This window comes from Elephas maximus, chromosome 6 (genome assembly GCF_024166365.1).
Source record: "Elephas maximus indicus isolate mEleMax1 chromosome 6, mEleMax1 primary haplotype, whole genome shotgun sequence".
Classification (NCBI taxonomy): domain Eukaryota; kingdom Metazoa; phylum Chordata; class Mammalia; order Proboscidea; family Elephantidae; genus Elephas; species Elephas maximus.
This window is the reverse complement of record NC_064824.1, coordinates 62,627,683-62,649,994: the sequence shown is the minus strand read 5'-3', so window position 1 is coordinate 62,649,994 and position 22,312 is coordinate 62,627,683. Positions and strand designations below refer to the sequence as shown.

At 38.3% G+C, this 22,312-nt stretch overlaps 1 long non-coding RNA gene across 2 annotated transcripts in view; it reads right to left on the bottom strand.

The window, feature by feature from the left end:
• Nucleotides 1-872: 872 nt before the first annotated feature.
• Nucleotides 873-22,312, bottom strand: part of LOC126077732 (uncharacterized) — a 60,358-nt gene continuing 38,918 nt past the window's right edge. Inside the window, exons 3-5 of one of the 2 annotated variants that reach the window (XR_007517839.1) lie at nucleotides 19,045-19,336; nucleotides 8,638-8,748; nucleotides 873-2,760 (exon numbers count right to left, since the gene is read on the bottom strand). This is a non-coding gene — a long non-coding RNA (uncharacterized LOC126077732). Of the gene's footprint in view, nucleotides 2,761-3,315; nucleotides 3,784-8,637; nucleotides 8,749-19,044; nucleotides 19,337-22,312 lie in introns of those variants that run through there. The other variant, XR_007517840.1, reaches the window with a different exon arrangement.

Here is a 22,312-nt window from a genome sequence, read left to right as displayed (position 1 = left end):
TGTTAAATCTGTGTCATAGTCCTACTTTATCTTCCTTAGCACTTAATGTAAGTGTACTGCAAAAATGATTTATCCAATTTTTTAATTAATGATTTTCCCACCAAGCTTTATTTTCCATGAGAGCAGAGACCATATCTATCCTTCTTATGCTCCATGTCTAATCCATAAATAATAATAACAACAGCAACTAACATTTATTTTGCCCTTACCATATGCTCTTCTAAATGCTTTAACTGATGTTGTTAGGTGCTATCAAGTTGACTTTGAGTCCTAGCAACTCCATGTGACAAGAGTGGAAAGGCACCAAGGGGTTATCTAGGCTGTAATTTTTACGGGAGCAGATTGCCAGGTCTTTCTCCCACAGAGTGGCTGGGTGGGTTTGAACCACCAACCTTTCAGTTAGCAGCCAAGCGCTTAAACTTGGTGCCACCAGGGCTCTTTACTTTATTGATAGTATTCATTTAACCTGTGTGACAAAAAAGATATTATTATTCCCTCCGTTTTACAAATGAGAAAACTGAGGCACCAAGAGGTTGAATGAATCACCCAAGAACACACATCAGCAAGACCAAACCATGCATCCAGAGGGCACACATATTAGGCATGCAATAAATATGTAGTAAAAGAATAAACAAGACAATAAATTACATTTTCCTTAAGCTTGGCTAAGTGAGATGTAGATAACTTGAATATTTCTTTACTCATTAGAAATACTGATCCAACTCCCCACACATTTTGTAAGCGAATAGTGATGGACAGTAATATTGATAGCATAATAATATGACAATGGCTAAGCTTTAATTTTGATACAACTATTGTAAAATTCTCTCAAATTCTAAAGAGAAATCAAGGAAAATTTGATCTTTCAGCTTTCATTTGCTCAGCGTTGTCTTAATTTCTATAAACATATTCTGACATAAATACACCCAAATACATTAGAAAGCAAGGAACTCTTTGATAGTACTTGCCAAGTGGCTAACTGTCATGGATTGAATTGTGTCCCCCAAAATATGTGTTAACTTGGTTAGGCCATGATTCCCAGTATTGCGTGATTGTCCTCCATTTTGTGATTGATGTACTTTTCTTATGTGTTATAAATCGTAATCTCTGCCAGTACTCAATGAGGCAAGACTGGGTTATGTTAAAGAGGATTAGGGTGGGATGTAACACCCTTACTAAGGTCACATCCCTGATCCAATGTAAAGGGAGTTTTCCTGGGGTATGGCCTGCACCACCTTTTATCTTACAAGTGATAAAAGTGAACAGAAAATGGGGACTTCATCCCTGAATTTGGACTTCTAGCCTACTAGACTATGAGAGAATAAATTTCTCTTTGTTGAAGCCATCCACTTGTGGTATTTCTGTTATAGCAGCACTAGATAACTAAGACACTTACAAACTTAGAAATTTCTCTCAGGGAGTTCATTGATCGATTTTAAAAATATTCATTAAGTGTCCACTCTGCAGAAAGCACTGTAACTATAACCAAGTCCCTGCTTCCCCGTAGTGACCCTATAGTCACAGTCAGATTCCTTCTATAGAGAACAATTCTGAATGACCATATTTTCTGACTTTGTATTCATTGTGTATTTTAAACTTAGCTTGTTACTAGTTTCCATTTTAGTAGATTTCTACAAGGAGACAGATAAATCTCACTGTTTTTCATTAATAATAAAATTCTTTTAATGGTCATAAGCAATAACAGATATTATGTGTGTTTATAAACATGTTGCTTGTCCCAAAATCCTATTTTGTGATAAAAATTCAGTGACACTTAATTCTTGAGAGATTTTTTTGTATTTTTTTTTTTTTTTTTTTTGCTATAATCAGGTTCATTTAGGAGTTCGTCCTGTCTTGAGTGAGGTGGTGGGGTTGCATTCTGGACCAGGGCACCAGACATCTGGGTTCTATAGTCCTGGCAGTGCAACCAACTTACTGGGAGTCCTAATCCAAAACATGTCACTTAACTTTTCAGAACCTCAATTCCTTCATTTATAAACACTAAGGTTCTTTTAAATGACCCTCGTCTGTCTCTTTCAGAAAATCTATATCTTAAGGAATCATTACACCAGTACTGTGAATTTAATAGTGGCATTTTAAAAGTAGCCATTTTTAAGGCAAGAGAAAACTCTGACCCCTCACAAAATCTAGATTTCACCTAAGTGATACTGTTTCTCTTATGAAAAAATAGAATGCGCTATGGTGAAGTGACTTCTGTAAATGATCTCATTCAGAAGGCACCGAGGGGACAGAGACTTGTCATTGCCAAGTAAGTCACATTTTAAATTCCCTCAAGCCTTGAGAAATAATGTGAGGGAAAGTGCAAAAATAGCACAGTCATTCCTTTGGACCAAGTTGACTCCTAAGCCTCCTGAGAGCACCCCAGCTATGTGTTCATTTATATGCAAAGAGAAATAATAAGAATCATCTATATTTGGTACATAGTGCTTTCCTTTATACCAGTGTGCTCATCTACCAGTACAGTTCCTGCAGAGCCTTTTGATAAGATCCACCATGCACACTTGTGCACAGCTACAGACACAGATTGAAGATGCTTTTCTCCCCCCTGCAATATGGAAAATTGCAAAAGCTCACAGCAACACTAAACCAACTAGAATGAAACTACAGGCAGCTGTATCTGATTGAAACTGGAGTGAATTGAGATTGACGGAGTTGCGGGGCTAGGAGGTTAATGAGTCCACAGTCCTGCTTCAGGCAGAACTGTCCTGAACCATTCCAGGCAGATGACAGCTCAGCCTCCTGGAAAAAAAAAAAAAAAATCTTCATAACGTGTTTTGGTAACATATTCCATTGTCTCAATGTCCTTATTCTCATAAAGTTCTGAAAGCAATATAAGCCTACATTCTCCTCTATTAAATCTCCATGTCGACATACATATAGAATAATAAACCGACAAACGTCAAAGATGATGGAAGCCTCAGAGATAGGTCACAGAACTGGTTATCATCATCTTTCCAGAGACCTCAGAGGAGAGAATAATTAGCAAGTCTGTGCATTGTGGTTCTAGATACAGTAATATTATGAGTCCAACTGTTTGTTTTTATAAATAAGATCTTCTATTATGAGTCCCTAAATGAAATTTTCCTTTGCACTTCATAACAAGTACCATACATTCAGCAAACACTATCCTAAACTGAAACATATAATCAAAGAATCATTTCTTATGGGGCGGGGCGGGGGGGGGCACCAAAGAAGTATAGAACTGGGGTGAAAATAGAACAATACTTCATTTCCTAATTCTTTTCTGTTACACTCTTCCAATTTATGGATACTTTTGTATGTATAATACTTCTATTAATAAATCACTGCCAGCCTTTTGTTTCTGGTAATTAGGAATGACAGATGTAGTGGCAACATTATACAGAGAAAAAAATGGAGGATTTGGAGGCCAAGGTGCAAACCCATTGTCTACTATTTAATACCTGTATGATTTCGGGTAATAATCTCTGAGCTTTATCGCCTTCAGCTGTAAATTGGGAATAGTAATACTTATTTCATACTGGTCTTGGAGGATGAAATGGGATAATACTAGTCCTAGCACCTGGGACATAGAAGGCACTAGAATAAACGCTAGTTGACTGTGAAGGTGATCTGTCACACACCGGCTTCGTTTCTTCTTCTGTATTCATTATCCACTCTGAGAAGTGATTGAGTGAGGGAGACACCTGCTGACTCTGAGAGCATCACTGGGTGGAGTTTCTGCTTCCATTCATCCTCTCTAATCTGTTGCTGATTGCCATGGTAGCTCATGGGGGGATTTTCCTTAGGGGCATAAAGGACAAGAGTAAGGAGCCCTTCTGATGCCAAATTAAAACAGATGTTGGATTTTGACTTGAATTTTAAAAAATCTGTGCGTGTTACATTTTTGTTAAGAACAAGGGGAAAATTTCATTTCTAAAACACTATATTCATTTTTAGAAAGCTGTACAGAACTGCTTTGTGCAAAGGACAAAAAGGCTGATTCAAAGATAGACTATTAGTTCACAGAAATGAGCAATAAGAGTAACTATTATTCATTGCAAAGTAGAAATGCTATTATCTACATTATTTGACATAAATTTAAATAATTTCTGAAACATGTTCTGATTACATAAAACAGAGATAAATGTAGAGACATTTTTAAAAAATAACTCCTAATTTTATGATCCAGAGACAACCACTGATAATATTTGGGTACAAATGCCTTCTATCTTTTTCTGCACATATCCTGACAGGCAGGCCTGCTTTTTTATTCAAGTTCTGCCACACACTAGTTATTCTTAGACAAGTCATTTAGTTTCTCCAACCCTCTGTCACAGCATTTTAAAACTGGCACCTACTTCATAAGGTTATTGTGATGATATGTGAGATAATTCAAATAAAGCTTTCAACGCTGTGTATGGTACATTATGAGCATTCAGCAAATGTCAGCTATTGCTATTATCTTTATTATCTGTACTCTATTTTAAATGGAAAAATGACAATTCAAGGGAAGGAAATGAAGTTCCCTAACAAGTTATTGTGACTTGGACTATTGGGGTCTGTAGAGTACAGGAAGTCATTTTTCCCTTTTATCAACAATGTAACCAACATGCTTTACCACGTGGTGCCAGACACAATGATATATGTTATTTAATCCTCACAACAATCCTAAAAGACAGGAGTCATCATCATTATCCCCAATTTAAAGACGAGAAAACTGAGTCAAGGGTAGGTTAAGTAACATGCAAAGTTTAACAGCTAAGTGGCAAAGCTGGGATATGAATGTAATCAATCTAGTTCCAAGTCGATGTTCATAATCAGAGATGTAGAAGAGTTTTAAATTCACTGGGTATTTTTGAACTGTGTTTTTTTTTTTTTTATGGTTAAACGCAAACATTCTAAAAAGCACACGATTTGCAATTGATTAGAAAAGGACCAGACAGATAAATACCCAGAAAGAATTAAATAGATGTCCTACCCTTTTAGATAGAATGATTTGCAATGTTCCCAAATGGTCCATCATGCCTCCCCAGAAAAGTTACAGGACCTCACATTCGATCCATTTCTTCTGAACTATTAGGTAGCTGGAAGCAGTTAGGCAGCAAGCAGTTTTCTTGGAAAAATAGCTTTGTATTACCCTTGGAAACAGACTGTGTTGCAAGAAGGTTTTTGGCATAAAAGAAGGTCCAGTATACACAACTGTCTTTCAGATGGCATGGATTTGGAAACATAAGTCGACAAGCCAAACCCTTTAAGTCTCCCTTTTCCTTTCAATTGAATTCCAGAACATGCAGCATTCGTGTTTACCCTTCTTTCCTCCTACATAATATTTTATTGTTTATTTAACAACATTACCAATTCATTGCATGCTTTACCACGTGATGCCAGACACAAAGAAGAAGGATTGGTAGTTGGAAAATACGGCCTTTGTGATAGAAATGACACCAGAGATCACATGATAGAATTTTGCAAAACAAACAACTTCTTCACTGCAAGTACTTTCTTTCAACAACATAAATGGCAACTATACATGTGGACCTCACCAGAGGGAAAACACAGCAATCAAATCGACTACATCTGTGGAAAGAGACAATGGAAAAGCTCAATAACATCAGTCAGAACAAGGTCAGGGGCCAAACATCAACTGCGCATATGCAAGTTCAAGTTGCAGCTGAAGAAAATTAAAACGAGTCCATTAGAGCCAAAATACAATACTGAGTATATCCCATCTGAATTTAGAGACCATCTCGAGAATAAATTTGATGCATTGAACATCAATGACTGCAGACCAGATGAGTTGTGGAATGACATCAAAGACATTGTACATGAAGAAAGCAAAACATTATTAAAAAGGCAGGAAAGAAAGGAAAGACCAAAATGGATGTCAGAAAAGAGTCTGAAATTTGCTCTTGAACATAGAATAGCTAAAGTGAATAGAAGAAATGATGAAGTAGGAGAGCTGAACAGAAGATTTCAAAGTGCAGTTTGAGAAGACAAAGTAGAATAATGAATTGTGCAAAGACCTGGAGTTTGAAAACCAAAAGGGAAGAAGACACTTGGCAGTTCCTAAGCTGAAAGAACTGAAGAAAAATTCAAGCCTTGAGTTGCAATTTTGAAGAATTCTATCAGCAAAATATTGAATGATGCAGGAAGCATCAAAAGCAGATCAAAGGAATTCACAGAGTCACTGTACCAAAAAGAACTGGTTGACAATTCAAGCATTTCAGGAGGTAGCATATGGTCAAGAACTGATGTTCTTGAAGGACGAGTCCAACCTGCACTGAAGGCATTGGTGAAAAACAAGGTTCCAGGAATCAAAGGAATACCAACTGAGATGTTTCAACAAACAGATGCAGCACCGGAGGTGCTCACCTGTGTATGCCAAGAAATTTGGAGGACAGCTGTGTGGCCAACCGACTGGAAGAGATCCATATTTGTGCCCATTACAAAGAAAGGTGACCCAACGGAGTATGGAAATTATCAAACAATATCATTAATACTACACACAAGTAAAATTTGGCTGAAGATCATTCAAAAGCGGTTGTAGTAGTACATCAGCAGGGAACTGCCAGAAACTCAAGCCAGATTCAGATTCAGAACAAGATATATCATTGCTGATTTCTGATGGATCTTAACTGAAGGCAGAGAATACCAGAAAGATGTTGACCTGTGTTTTATTGACTGTGCTAAGGCATTCAACTGTGTGGAACATGACAAATTATGGATAACATTGCGAAGAATGGGAATTCCAGAACACTTAATTGTGCTCATGGGGAACCTGTACATAGACCAAGAGGCAGTCGTGAGAACAGAACAAAGGGATATTGTGGTTTAAAAGCAGGAAATGTGTGTGTCAGGGTTGTATCCTTTCACCATGCTTATTCAATCTGTATTCTGAGCAAATAATCACAGAAGCTGGACTATATGAAGGAGAACAGGGCATGAGAATTGGAAGAAGACTCATTAACAACCTTCGATATGCAGATGACACAACCTTGCTTGCTGAAAGTGAAGAGGACTTGAAGAACTTACTGATGAAGATCAAAGACAATAGCTTTCAATATGGATTACACCCCAACATAAAGAAAACAAAAATCCTCACAACATCATGATAAACAGAGAAAAGATTGAAATTGTCAAGAATTTCATTTCACTTGGATCCACAATCGACACTCATGGAAGCAGCAGTCAAGAAATCAAACGATGCATTGTATTGGGTCAATCTCCTGCAAAAGACCTCTTTAACATGTTAAAAAGCAAAGATGTCACTTTAAAGACTAAGGTGCGCCTGACACAAACTATGGTGTTTTCAAATGACTCATGTGCATGGGAAACCTGGACAATGAATTAAGAAGACAGAAGAAGAATTAATGCCTTTGAATTATGGTGTTGGAAAGAATATTGAATATACCATTGACTGCCAGCAGAATGAACAAATTTGTCTTGAAGAAGTACAGCCAGAATGCTCCTCAGAAGCAAGGATGGTAAGACTTCATCTCATGTATTTTGGACATGTTATCAGGAGGGACCAGTCCCTGGAGAAGGACATTATCCTTGGTAAAGTAGAGGATCAGTGAAAAAGAGGAAGACCGTCAATGAGATGGATTGACACAGTGGCTACAATTAATGGGGTCAAGAATAACAACAATTGTGAGGATGGCGCAGGACCGGGCAATGTTTCATTCTGTTGTACATAGGGTCACTATGAGTCAGAACTAACTCAACACCACCTAACAGTAACAATTTGTAGATTTTCACATTGGGTAGAAGCCTTCCCCTGCTGTCGTGCTATTGAAGCCTTTGTAGCAAAGAAACTTTTTAAAAATATTATACCCGCCTGGGAGCACCTAAAACTCTGTAGTGATCAGGAAACTCACTTTACTGGTCAAGACATCCAAGAACTGTGTTGAGTTTTTCCCATTTATCAAAGGTGACTTTGTCCTTATCATCCTCAGTCTTCTGGTCTAGTAGAGAGAACTAATGGAATAATAAAGACCCAAACAGCAAAGCCTTGTGAAACTTTAAATTTTTCATGGGCTAAGGTCCTTCCCTTAGTCTTTTAAATCTGAGATCCACACCATTTGTATCTCACAAGATTATCCCTATGAAATAATTACTGGGAGACCAATGATCTTTCCTTATGTTGTCTGCACTGACCCTAACATTGTTCAACCTGGTGTTACTGAAGTAATGCCAGTCTGTAATCCAATATTCTAAAGAATATCTTTCACAAGTTAGAGAAGCCTTTGACAAACAGAAAGTAGACCCCTGATGCCTACCTAACATTGCCATAGGAGAATATGCATATTGGAAGAGACATCAAATAAAAGACTCATTAGAACCTCATTGGAAGGGACCATATTTAGTCCTCTTCACCAATCCATGTGCAGCCAAATTAGAGGGAATAATACCTTGGATCTGTTTGTCACAGTTAAAAAAGGCTAAGACTCCTCTTTGGACTAGCCAACTCACCAGAGAATTGAAGGTTACATTTAAATGCCTCTGTGGCCAGAAGCAGATGACATCTGAGGCAGACATCTGACCCAAGACCCTGGACCAGGTCTGAAAATGTACCTTTTCATCTTTTTACCTTTCCTATTTTATAGTCATGCCTCTACTAATGTTTTCCTAGATTGGGCAGATGCTTATGCTCACCATTTTAAAGGGTTTAATTGTTGGATATGTGGTGTCTTCCCAGCCTCAAGTCAGTCTGGGCTTCCTTGGTGGGCCTTTCCACTACAGGGATATGATTGGGTTCCTCTTGATCTGTGGATACAAGAAGAACAGAGAAATATTTCATTACTACAGGAAATTGTTATTATTAGATTTTCCATCCATAAATAGCCTCTTTTCAGACCTGAACAAAACCCAGGCCATAACTTAACAAATTAGTCTTAGCACAACTTATACTTTATGAAATAAAATCACCCAAGTAGGGCTAGCTAAAGAATCTTCTAAACCCACAATCAGTACTCTTCATATTGTAGGTCCATATCAACAACTGTGGGACAAGTTCATCTAGTTAACTCTTCAAGCAGGGAGGCTAATTCAGGTTGCTCCCTTTTGCTGGGAACAATCTAACCACACCCATATGAATAACCCAGCCGTCACCAGATCTATGGGATGGCTACCAATGTTTAAATGTGCATCAGTTATAACCTTACAAGCTACTGATTTGTTTGTCACTGACTGGCTACAATGCTCAGGCATGTATTGCGTAGCCCCTGACAGCACCTTTTGGCTATGTGGAATCAACCTTTGGCCCTCAATCCTGCCAGGCTGGATTGGAAGATGCACTCTGGGCCTGAACTGGACTCAAGGATGTATTTTAATTGAACTCCCTTTACCAGGTAATGTACGTATATTGAGAGCTCGACAGTCTTGATCAATGTTTCACTGACTCAATCATTTAGCTGCAATATTCATACCTTATATAGGACTTGAAGATGTTATGGCGCATGTAGAAATATTAACCAAATATGTACAAACTTCCCTAAATGATAGTGCCCGTGAGCTTCAAGAGATCATTACTGAATTAGCAATGATAAGTAAAGTAGTATTCCAAAATAGGATGGCCTTTGACATTCTCACTGCATCCCAAGGAGGTACCTATACCATAATAAAATCTGATAGCTGAGTCTATACTCCTGACAATAGTGCTAATATTACACTCTATGTTAATCATATGCAACATGTAGTATCTTGCCTTAAGGATCCTGTTCCTTCCTTAACTGATATTATAAGTAATTGATTTTCCTCTTGGGGTGGATGGTGGAAAAAATTGCTACTTTATTTTGGAATTTTTATATTTCTCATCATTACTATTATTGTAATTATAAAATGTTGTTTTGCTTTATTTCAATGCATTTTATCCATGAAATGTTGTCCTTCAAAACTATTTGACCCTTCACATAAAATCATGCTGGTTTCACAGGCTTTCACCAATGATCATGTTGTTTAATCACCTCCCTTTTGTCTCCATGGGTATGTTTCATCTTGACCTCTATCATTCTGTCCTGACTGAGGACTCTCCTCAAATGTGGCCTTTTCTGTTAAGATGTCCCCCCCTAAAACCTACTCACTGTGAAGATGAGGCCTTTAGCTTGGCAAGGTAAAGAAAATAATTTTCATTAACTAAAGCGCCTCAAGAAAACAAAATCCTCGCAGAAGAAAGTCTCCTCTATTGTGGGTGGTCAACATCCCCTAGCAAATGCTTAGTCAAAAGGGGGAAATGTAAATGCAACAGTTTCACATTGGAAACACTCATGACAGACATAAGAATGACAGGGCCAGCATGCATTCACAGGAAGCAAAAGATCAGGATGTAAACCATTTGTTCATGGTTAAGAATGTGTCAAGATATAAACAATTTGTTCCTGGGAAAAATGTGTTTATGACTGTAACCAAGTATAACCAAACTGGCTGGCGCCACTCAGCTAGGTGGTAACTCCTAGCCAAGTGGCTGACTTTTTACATTTCAAAGGACTTCAAGCCAAAGCTGATCTTATCCATAATCAATCATTAACCCCTTACCTTTCCTTTGTTCTCTATGTATATAGACCCCTCTCTCTGCTTGAATGTGGAGTGGTTTTTACTTTTCCTTAGTGCTGCCCAGCTCAAGCTGTATTATTCTTCAATAAAATTGTTTTTCTTTCACTTCTAACAGAGCATGAGATTTGCTTCTTTGACAGTATAAATAGATGCCTTGTGGGGAAATTATTATTTTTCACCTGTTGTTACCAAGGCTTGGTGATCTACTTCTGAAAAATCAGTCATAGAAATCCCTATGGAACAGAGTTCTACTCTGACACACATGAGTTTGCATGATTCAGAACTGGCTCCACAGCAACCGGCATATAGTTCAGTCCTGTAATTGAACAGTATTTATACTTTTCAGTCATGTTGCAGTAAACTAGCTAGATATTCACTGATTTCAAGTCTGTCTTCAGTGGTTGTACCCTAATTTTGTTGCAACTGATTTATTTCCTGAGTTATTCATATGGAAACAATATTTTCCCCAAGTGGATCATTGCCCTAAAGCACATTTCAACTTTATAAATATAAATTGGGCTTTTCATTTTGTCATGAAGTCTTGATTATAGGCAAGGACTCCAGTTTGACTCTATTTTTTGACTTCAGTCTTTTAACATTTGAAAATACCAGGTATTAGTACAGAAAATTATGCTTCTCAAAAAGGGAATGCAACACTGTGGGGTGGTTCCTCTGTTTCCATGTCTGATATGTTAGTGCCCTTGAGAGGCATAATTTAACTATCACAAGTGACTGTGTGGGGACTTTCATCATGGAAGAATATATGCAGATATACAGGCCTTCATTTAACAGTACTCACAGAGCACCTACTTCATGTTAGGCAAAATGCAGGGCCCTGAGACACAACAGGAAGCAAAGCTTTACCTTCTCCTTCTCCTGCTCTCTTTACCTGCAAAATGGGAAATTGATACTTTGTCTCTAAAGCCCCTTCTAAGTGTAAAGTCTATGATAAATATGATTTTTTTCCCCAAGAATCATAAAATATTATACATTTTATTAAATGTTAGTTGGTAAATATTAGCAATATCTTTGAATACAGCTATAGATATGTATATTTATATCTTCAAATATATGTGCATTGCACAAAGAAATTTAGATCGCAGGTTGCCCCACGTGCACAGACAATTGAGCAAAGGCAATGAAACATGATCAAAACAAAAGAGTTAGGGGTTTTTACAGACAGACTAAAATCATTCCCAGTATTCATAATTCAGTGCATACATTGAATATTTCTACTAGCATGATAATGAGGTGAAAGAATGGCTCCACAATAATATACACTGACTCCTCAAAAAACTCAATATTAAAAATTCTAAATGCATAGGAAAAGCAAGTTTATCAGTTCCATGTTACACAGGAATCACTGGCAGGTTTTCTTTAAAAAGAGGTGTTTATGATCCCTCCGCTAGTACATTTATAACATGACTCCACATGAGAAATTCCCACTTCCAAACGGTTTCTCAGTAACAAATCCACCGTGTAAAGCACGGCCTACTTGTAATCTTCTTATACCTTACTAAGCAAGGCTAAGTAGCCTCAAGGTCATTCAGCCTAGGTTTTGGCTTCAGTGTGAAGACAGCCCCAAGCTATTTAAGGAATATCTGGCTGCTGGATAGCTTGGAGCCAAATTTGCTGCTCATCACTAGCAAGTGTATGTTTTTTAGATGTCAACCTCACTCCTGCCTTCATCTAACTTTTGCATTCTTATTTTTCCTATATTTTGTTTATAAACCCTTATTAAATTAAAAAAAATTTTTATCATTGTATATTTTTAAAAAATATCAGTAATGTGCCTTAAATTGTTTTTGGCACATATCTGGGTATAAATAAGAAAATAAATAGGGCCCATATATATACGGAGCCCTGGTGGTGCAGTGGTTAAGAGTGCAGCTGCTCACCAACAGTAGGCAGTTGGAATCCACCATTCACACCTTGGAGAACGTGTGGGGCAGTTCTACCCTGTCCTATAGGGTCGCTGTGAGTCAGAATCGACTCCATGGCAACAGGTATGTGTATACATATGTATATATATGCATATATATGCACATACAGCTATATGGAAACCCTGGTGGCACAGTAGTTAAGTGCTACAGCTGCTAACCAAAAGGTCAGCAGTTCGAATCCGCCAGGCACTCCTTGGAAGCTCTATGGGGCAGTTCTACTCTGCCCTACAGGGTCGCTATGAGTCAGAATCGACTCGACGGCAGCGCGTTTGGGGTTTTTTTTGGCTATAGATATATATAAAACCAAACCTATTGCTGTCGAGTCATTCAGATTACATGTAAAAACCCATTGCCGTCGAGTCAATTCCAACTCATAACGACCCTACAGGACCGAGCAGAACTGCCCCATAGGGTTTTCAAGGAGCGCCTGGTGGATTCAAACTCCTGACCTTTTGATTAGTAGCCGTAGCTCTTTATAGATATGTGTGTGTGTGTGTGTGTGTGTGTGTGTGTGTAACAATGGGCTCAAGCATAGCAACAATTGTGAGGATGGTGCAGGATCGGGCAATATTCCCTTCTGTTGTGCATAGGGTCGCTATGTATAGAGAGAGAGGGTGGGGGGGGAAGAGAGAGAGTTAGTGATTAAGGGGATACCCAAAAGACCAAAATAATAAAACAGGCTATTTTTTATTGTCTTAACTATTTTTATGCTATGTATAAAATAGATAACCATATTAAAGCATTGTTTCTTAAAAATCAATAATTGGTGTGTTGATAAATACAAAAAGATAGCATAGGAAAATGACTTGATTTAAATGTATGGTTTTATTTAAAGTAATCCTAATAGTAAAAAAAAAAAAAAATAGTACTTATCTATAAATAAAATTCTAGCGTATGAATCTGCATAGACTCTCAGATTTTGAAAACTCTATTTCAATCTTTAAAATGGTACATTAAAGCTAATTTACAGTGTGATTTTCATGAAAATATCTACAACATCTACATTAATACTCAGTGAAAGGGTAGTAATCAGTGAAATTTCTGTGATTTCCACATGAATCAACAGTGGTGCGTTGCTTAATGTAACAGTCAATTACATCATGTTTAATTTATGTGGAAATGTTTGGATCTGCTTAAAATGTCTGTGGTAAATCATTCTGGGGTCTTAATTGAACACTAAAATATGATAAATTACTCTGTAAACACTGAAATAATATTCTTACATGGCCGCCAACTTATTTTGAAAGACTCTAACAACCAGAAACCATTATATTATTTTCTGTGTATTATCCAAAGCTTGTATCTTTCAAGGATTTATTTTCCTAGCCTATGGAAAATAATTTTAACATTTATAAAATGCTTATTGCGTTCCATAAATGGCTATCATTTTTTAGAACTCGAAATATTCCTATTTTATCTTTAGTATATTGAGTATCATAGTGAGCTATCCAACCCCATTGCCGTCGAGTCAATTCCGACTCATAGCTATAGTCTCTCCAATATAAGTTTAAGAAATAAACTTTGACCCTTTCTTCCCCCCCAAAAGCTAGTCAATTACGGCAGTGGTTTTTTTTTTTTAGTAGTAGTGCTCTATTTCTAGACCTAATTACCGTATTATCAAGACTATTTAGAAATGTCATTCTTATAGTTGGCACATGAAAGATTTTACATGAAGCTGAGAAATATTTTTAATCAGAAAAATACTGCTTAAAAATCAATAACTTACCAGGTACAGTCTCTACAACTATGTAATCCAGGACTGAGAACCTCTCTAGGGCTTATGTCATAGTATAATGAAAGATTTCAATCAAAATTCTATTTTGGAATTTTCATTTGGCCATTTATTTAAAATAAAATACTTCTTCCAAGAGTTATATGATTGGATTAGGTGATGCAATTTAATTAAAGTAGATGTAAATAAATTCCAATAATTTGCTTTTGCTTTTTTTTTAATCATTTTCCAGAAAAATGTGTCAATGAGCAATTAGGATGCTGTACCAGTCAGAGTTCTGGTTGTAAACAAACAACAACATCAAAGCCAACATGATGTAGCAAAAAGGAAATATGGATACTTCTGGGCTTGTTCTTCACCTGAAGCCTTAACTGGATTTTATGACTCCCCCCTTCAACTACTGTTTTCATTTGCCTTCAGCCGTAACCATAGTGGATCAGAATTCTTTACCCAGTGTGGTAAGGAATCTGAGCCCAAGTGGTTCAGGCTTCAGTATACTCTCATTGATATTTACTACTAAGCATGGCAGCAGGTAGAAGCAAAGTGACCTGGGTTCCACTTAGACTTCTTTCAACCCCCAAATGCAGCAGCGACTCTACTTCTCCTTAAGGCCAATCTCCCCATCAAAGATAGCAATGACAGTAACAATCTTCTATTTTATTTAGCCTGCTTACATAGGGTAGCTGTGCCTGACCCAAGCCGTAGTATTTTTAATCACCTCATATGCATGTGAAAGCTGGACAATGAATAAGGAAGACTGAAGAAGAATAGATGCATTTGAATTACGGTGTTGGTGAATAATATTGAATAAACCATGGACTACCAGAGCCCTGGTGGCACAGCGATTAAGAGCTTGGATGCTAACCAAAAGGTTGGCAGTTCGAATCCACCAGCCACTCATTGGAAACACTATGGGGCAGTTCTACTCTGTTCTATAGGGTCGCTATGAGTCAGAATTGACTTGATGGCAACAGGATGGATTTGTTTTGGTTACCAAAAGAACAAACAAAGCTGTCTTGGAAGAAGCATAGCCAGAATGCTCTTTAGAAGTGAAGTTGGCCAGACTGTCTCACATACTTTGGACATGCTATCAGGAGGGACCAGTCCCTGGAAGGACATCATGCTTGGTAAAATACAGGGTCAACGAAAAAAGAGGAAGACCCTCAATGAGAGGGATTGACACAGTGGCTACAACAATGGTCTTAAACATAGCAACAATTGTGAGGGTGGCACAGGACCAGGCAGTGTTTCATTCTATTGTACACAAGTGGGAAACTGCTGATGGCACCTAAAACACTACATATGGCATGAAGAACCCAAACTAATTAAGTGCAACCTTAGCTTCCAACTCATTGGAATATTATGATGCACCCTGGTGACAGAATTTCTCTTCTCTTGGTGCAATGTTATCAGAGTCCAGAGACAAAAGGACAGAAAAAAAAATAATTGGCAAGTGAGTCAGTAAGTGTATCCTGAGAACCCTCATCCAAATTTCTAACGTTAGGATTCCAGACCTGCATTTTCTGGCCAAAGGGAAAAAGAACTCCATGCACTGGTCATTTGTTCAGAACATATACCACATCCTGTAGGGTAGCATCTCAAACTGTCAAGTTGTTGACCCTCAGGTGAGGTGAATCTTCAATAACTCGCTGCTTCTGAGTAATCGGTTACAACAATAATGTCAATGAAACTTTCAACATTACCCATTATGTTACTTGTTTCTCTGAAAAATGAATTTCTGTTAACTGAAGCTATTTTGTGTGGGATACCACAGCCTTGGATAAGGCGGCCAATTAATCTACAGATAGTGTAATGGAACAAAAATGGTCAGGGAATGTAAAAATAAATCCAGAATGCGAATCTATTGCAATAAGCTTAAATCGTTACTCCCTACAACCTAAGGATGGTAGGCAATGTATGTAGAAAACTTGACACCAAATAGTTCTTTAGTCCCTCCAGGTATAATGCTTATCAGCAGCTCATGATGAGTTACTGCTACTAGGAAATGGAGCATTCATCAAGGCTGTAGTCAAATTGCCATTGATGAGAACACCACACTGTTGAAACCATAAATAATTTTAATCCGGCCATGACGAATATTTGGTTCATGAGTTCATTGACTCATATAGGTTGACCTATATTTACTGAGTGGGGCACCTTACCCACAATAAAGGCTTTGTGGCTAACATAATGTACCAAGAAATATATTCTGGGCCTATTATGAGAGGTCTAAGCATACCTCCATAAACTCCGTATCCTACTCTTTCCAAGTGGCTAGCTATCTAGCCAGTCCATTAGCCACTGAATTGGTATAAATTCTTGTTCTGTTTATTCTTGATGCATTAAAAAAATACCCCTCAATTTAGTAGCTAAAAACCACCATTTTCTTGTGCTCATTAATTCTACAGGTAAGGTATTTCAGGCAGGGAACACTAAGGGTGGTTTATCTCTGCTCCATGATATCTATGGCCAAAGGCTGGAACCATCTGAAGGCTCATTCACTCACATGTCTGATACATGTGTGGAGCAGACTCAAAGGCTAGGACTGGTGACTAGAATACTTTTCTGAGGAACCACATAGCATGATGGCCATAGGGTAGCCGATTTCTTACGTAGAAGTTCAAGGCTTTAAGCAAAAGTCTTCAACCAAACAAGGTAGGAGCTGCATCACTTTTTATGATCCTGTCTCAGAAACCGCACAGTATCACTTCCATCAAATTAGTTGAAGTAGTCATAAACCTGCTCAGTTTTAAGGGGAGGGGACATATAGCCTGCTTCTCAATGGGGCCCTGTTTTAAAAGAGTAACTGTTCTTAACTCAGACCATTTTCTTCAAGGCAAAATTAACAAAGAGATGTACTGTTTAAATGTTTATCTACTTTCTTGGGCAAGCACAGTCTTAGTCCATTGCCACTCATATACTCTGGACTTTTGATGATATAAGTTGGTGATGTTCTGTGGCAGGTAGATTTTTCCCTCCTGGTTTTGATTTTTAAATGTTCCTACAAGGTATGCTAGAATCTGACCCTAGTTTTAAATTTTGAATGGAATAAGACGGGAAGAGAATTGGCTTCCTCTTATCAGAGAAGTCTTAGGGAAAGTAGGGAAAAGCCTCACGGGCAAGCTTCAGCTGGCAAAGCAGGCTCAGTGGTAGTTGGGTTTCCGTGTCTTCACTGTCCTCCAAATCTTCTCACACAGCCACGTTCCAATTCTTAGATACCACTTTTTACCAAACTGTGCTCTGAGAGGCAGAGCGAGACTGAATTCAACTGACATAATTCAACAGCTCACAGGATTAAACTATGGCTTTGGTGCAAGAAAGTCCCTAAGTTTTCATTACATGCTGTGAGGTGAGAGTTTAGGGGTCTTAGCTTGTGTTTGTTCTTCAGTCTATCCAGTGCCATTAGAAGCAGCTGCCCTAGCTATAGTCCTTGAATTCCTTATGCCTTTCATTCTGTTCCACGGATTCCCTCAGAGCTTTGTCCTCGAAGAACATTTCATTCCAGGTGACCACAGGAAATAAATTAATTAGTGGTTTCACTTTTGAATGTCAGGATCAGGCAGATCTAAATTGTATCCCTAAAATGACTATGATTTTTAAAAATAATTTATTTTATTGTTGTTGTTTTACTTCAGTTATTGACATGGACACCTATCATTACTGTGGCTGGGCTTAAGTCCTCTGGGGCCACCACAATAGCCCCTAACTGCCCCTGATTCTGTCACTCTCTACAGATCCAAACTCCAGAACATACACCAATTTAACATTTCTACAGGTACAACTGAGTGACATTAATTATGTTTTTAGAGTTGTGCAGCCATTCTCAGCCTCCTTTTCTGAATCATTTCCCCATTAACATAAACTCACTATCCGCTAAATTTATAATCTAATGTTTTGAGTTTCTGTTTTCAGTTTGATCCAATATAGATAGATGTTAAAGGAGCGCAATGTCCAAGGCAGATATTCTTTGTTAGTTAAGCCAACCATTGTTTGGCTTTAAGGATTTTAAATTCGTTCAGCCTCCATTAGATTGGATCAAAACTCCTAATTCTGCCAATTTGCTGGTAACAATTGCTGTCAAATCAAGGTCTTAGTTGCCCAACTAAGCAGAAAACGACTGCATTGGAAGAATATGGGTTGGCTCAGATAATACATACGAGGGCTAAAGAACCAAGCTCAGGAAATGGGCTGGAATTAGAGACTGGGCAGCATAGAATGCAGCTAAGCTTGTGTCTCAGGAACAGCCTGGCCAGGGCAGTGCATTAGCGGTGCCACTGCTACTTCAGTTGTTGGCATGGATACCTATCACTACTGTGGCTGGGGTTAACTCCTCTGTTGCCACCACAACAGCCCCTAACTGCCCCTGATTCTGTCACTCTCTACAGATCCAAAATTCCTGCACAGAACATCTTGTTGGCCAAACCTAAGTCACATGCCTGCATTTTAGCTCTTTGGGTTGAGAAGAGAAATGGATGTTCCTTCCAGTTCCCCAAAGGGAAATGGGGCTCTGTCTTACCACAGTTACACCACAGAATTCTTCCTAAGTAGGAGGCGGACTTAGATTATTGGCAGACCAAAAAAAAAAAGAAGCAAATCTCCATTTAAAATGCGTAATGATTGAATTTTTGGATTAATGAATAGTAAGAATTACTTCTACCCCTTGTCACTTTGAGGAAGGACTAAGATGCACCTGACCCAAGCCATGGTACTTCAATCACCTCATATGCATGCGAAAGCTGGACAATGAATAAGGAAGACCAAAGAGTTAATACCTTTGAATTACGGTGTTGGCAAAGAATACTGAATATACCATGGACATCCAGAAAATGAACAAACCTGTCTTGGAAGAAGTATAGCCAGAATGCTCCTTAGAAGCAAGGATGGTGAGACCTCATCTCGCATACTTTGGACACATTATCAGAAGGGACCGGTCTCTGGAGAAGGACATCATGTTTGGTAAAGTAAAAGGTCAGCAAAAAAGATAAAGAACCTCAATGGGATGGATTGACGTAGTGGCTGCAACAATGGGCTCAAGCATAACAATGCTTGTGAGGATGGCGCGGGACTGGGCAGTGTTTCCTTCTGTTGTACACAGGGTTGCTATGTGTTGGAACTGACTTGAGGGCACCTAAAAACAACAAGAATTTGGTTAGTTCAAGCAACTACTTTAGTAAGAACAGCCCCTAAGGTTCTAATCTTGGTGTGGTTGTGCAACTTTGGGTAAATCACTTAATCTCTCTGGTTCTCTTTTCTCGTTTATAATATGAAGAGTTTGATCTCTGATATTCATTATGCTTATAACCTCTTCTGTCTTCTTTTTTTAAACTATTGTCAGTGTCATTTGCAGAGGCTCATCCACATGGTGGAGCCACATGCCTAGCAGTACTAGCTGCACTAGTTTTATAGTATTAAAGAAATTCTTAGTAAACCAAGTTGGTTAATTTTTTTGAAGTTACAATGACTTGTTTTATGTATGCATTTAAATAGACATACTTAAATTGTATTGAACAAAATTTATTGAACAAACTTGCATGGTTATGCATCTGATTTTCCAGTGGCATGTGTGAGCTGAAATTTTTTTTCTTCTTTTTTTGTTGTGTTTTAAGTGAAGGTTTACAATTCAAGTCAGCCGCTCATACAAAAACTTATACACACATTGTAATGTGACCCTATTCGTCTCCCTATAATGTGACAGCACACTCCTCCTCTCCACCCTGTATTTCCCATTTCCATTCAACCAGCTCCTCTCCCCCTCTGCCTTCTCATCTCGCCTCTGTACAGGAGCTGCCCACATAGTTTCTATGTGTCTACTTGAGCTAAGAAGCACACTCCTCACCAGTATTATTTTATGTCTTGTAGTCCAGTCTAATCTTTGTCTGAAGAGTTGGCTTCAGGAAGGGTTTTAGTTTTGGACTAACAGAGAGTCCAGGGGCCATGTCCTCTGGGGTCCCTCTAGTCTCAGACCATTAAGTCTGGTCTTTTTACATGAATTTGAGATCTGCATCCCACTTTTCTCCTGTTCCATCAGGGATTTTCTATTGTGTTCCCCTGTCAGAGCAGTCATTGGTGGTAGCAGGCACCATCTAGTTCTTCTGGTCTCAGGCTGATGAAGTCTCTGTTTTGTGCGGCCCTTTCTGTCTCCTGGGCTCGTATTTTCCTTGTGTCTTTGGTGTTCTTCATTCTCCTTTGCTCCAGGTGGGTTGAGACCAATTGATGCATCTTAGATAGCCATCTGCTAGCTCTTAAGTCCCCAGACACCACTCACCAAAGTGGGATGCAGAACGTTTTCTTAATACACTTTTTATGCCAATTGATCTAGATGTCCCCTGAAACCATGGTCCCTAGACCCCTGCCCTGCTACTCTGTCCCTTGAAGTGTTTGATTCTATTCAGGAAACAGCTTTTGGTTTAGACCAGTTATGCTCATTTCCCCTGTATTGTGTGTTGTCCTACCCCTCACCTAAAATAATTCTTGTCTACAATCTAGTTAGTGAATACCCCTTTCCCTCCCTCCCTCCCTCCCTCCCCTTGTAAGCATCAAAGAATGTTTTCTTCCCTGTTTAAATCTTTTCTTGAGTTCTTATAAAAGTGGTCTCATACAATATGTGTCCTTTTATGACTGACTAATTTCACTCAGCATAATGCCTCCCATATTCATCCATGTTATGAGATGTTATTCATTGTTGTTCTTTATAGTTACATAGCATTCCATTGCATGAATATACCATAATTTATTTGTCCATTCATCCACTGATGGGCACCTTGCTTGCTTCCATCTTCTTGCTATTGTAAACAGTGTTGCAATGAACATGCGTGTGCATATATCTGTTTGTGTACAGGCTCTTACTTCTCTAGGATATATTCCAAGGAGTGGGATTGTTGGATCATATGGTAGTTCTATTTCTAGCTTTTTAAGGAAGCGGCAAATCAATTTCCAAAGTGGTTGTACCATTCTACATTCCCACCAGCACTGTATAAGCACTCCAGTCTCTCTACAACCTCTCCAACATTTATTATTTTGTGTTTTTTGGATTAATGCCAGCCTTGTTGGAGTGAGATGGAATCTCACCGTAGTTTTGATTTGTATTTCTCTAATGGCTAATGATCATGAGAATTTCCTTAGGTACCTGTTAGCTACCTGAATGTCTTCTTTAGTGAAGTGCCTGTTCATATCCTTTGCCCATTTTTTAAGTGGGTTATTTGTCTTTTTGTAGTTAAGTTTTTGCAGTATCCTGTAGATTTTAGAGATCAGGCGCTGATTGGAAAAGTCATAGCTAAAAACTTTTTCCCAGTCCGCAGGTAGTCTTTTTACTCTTTTGATGAAATCTTTGGATGAGCATAGGTGTTTGATTTTTAGGAGCTCCCAATTATCTAGTTTCTTTTCTGTGTTTGTGCATTGTTAGTAATGTTTTGTATACTGTTTATGCCATGTATTAGGGCTCCTAGCATTATCCTTAAATTTTCTTCCATGATTGTTAGCATTTTAGATTTTATACTTAGCTCTTTGATCCATTTTGAGTTAGTTTTTGTGCATGGTGTGAGGAATGGGTCTTGTTTAATTTTTTTTGCAGATGGATATCCAGTTATGCCAGCACCATTTGTTAAAGAGACTGTCCTTTCCCCAAGTAATGGACTTTGGGCCTTTGTCAAATACCAGTTGCTCATAAGTGGATGAATTTACGTTTGGATTCTCAATTCTTTTCCATTGGTTTATGTATCTGTTTTGACTACCGTGGCCGTATAATAGGTTCTAAAATTAGGTAGTGTGAGGCCTCCCACCTTGTTCCCTTTCCGTAATGCTTTACTTATCTGGGGCCTCTTCCCTTTCCATATGAAATTGTTGATTCGTTTCTCCATCTCATTAAAAAATGTCATTGGAATTTGGATCAGGATTACATTGTATCTATAGATCGCTTTGGGTAGAACTGACATTTTCACAATGTTAAGTCTTCCAATCCATGATCAAGGTATGTTTTTCCACTTATGTAGGTCTTTTTTGTTTTTTTGCAGTAGTGTCTTGTAGTTTTCTTTGTTTGGGTCTTTTACGCCTCTGGTTAGATTTATTCCTAGGTATTTTATCTTCTTGGGGGCTATTGTAAATGGTA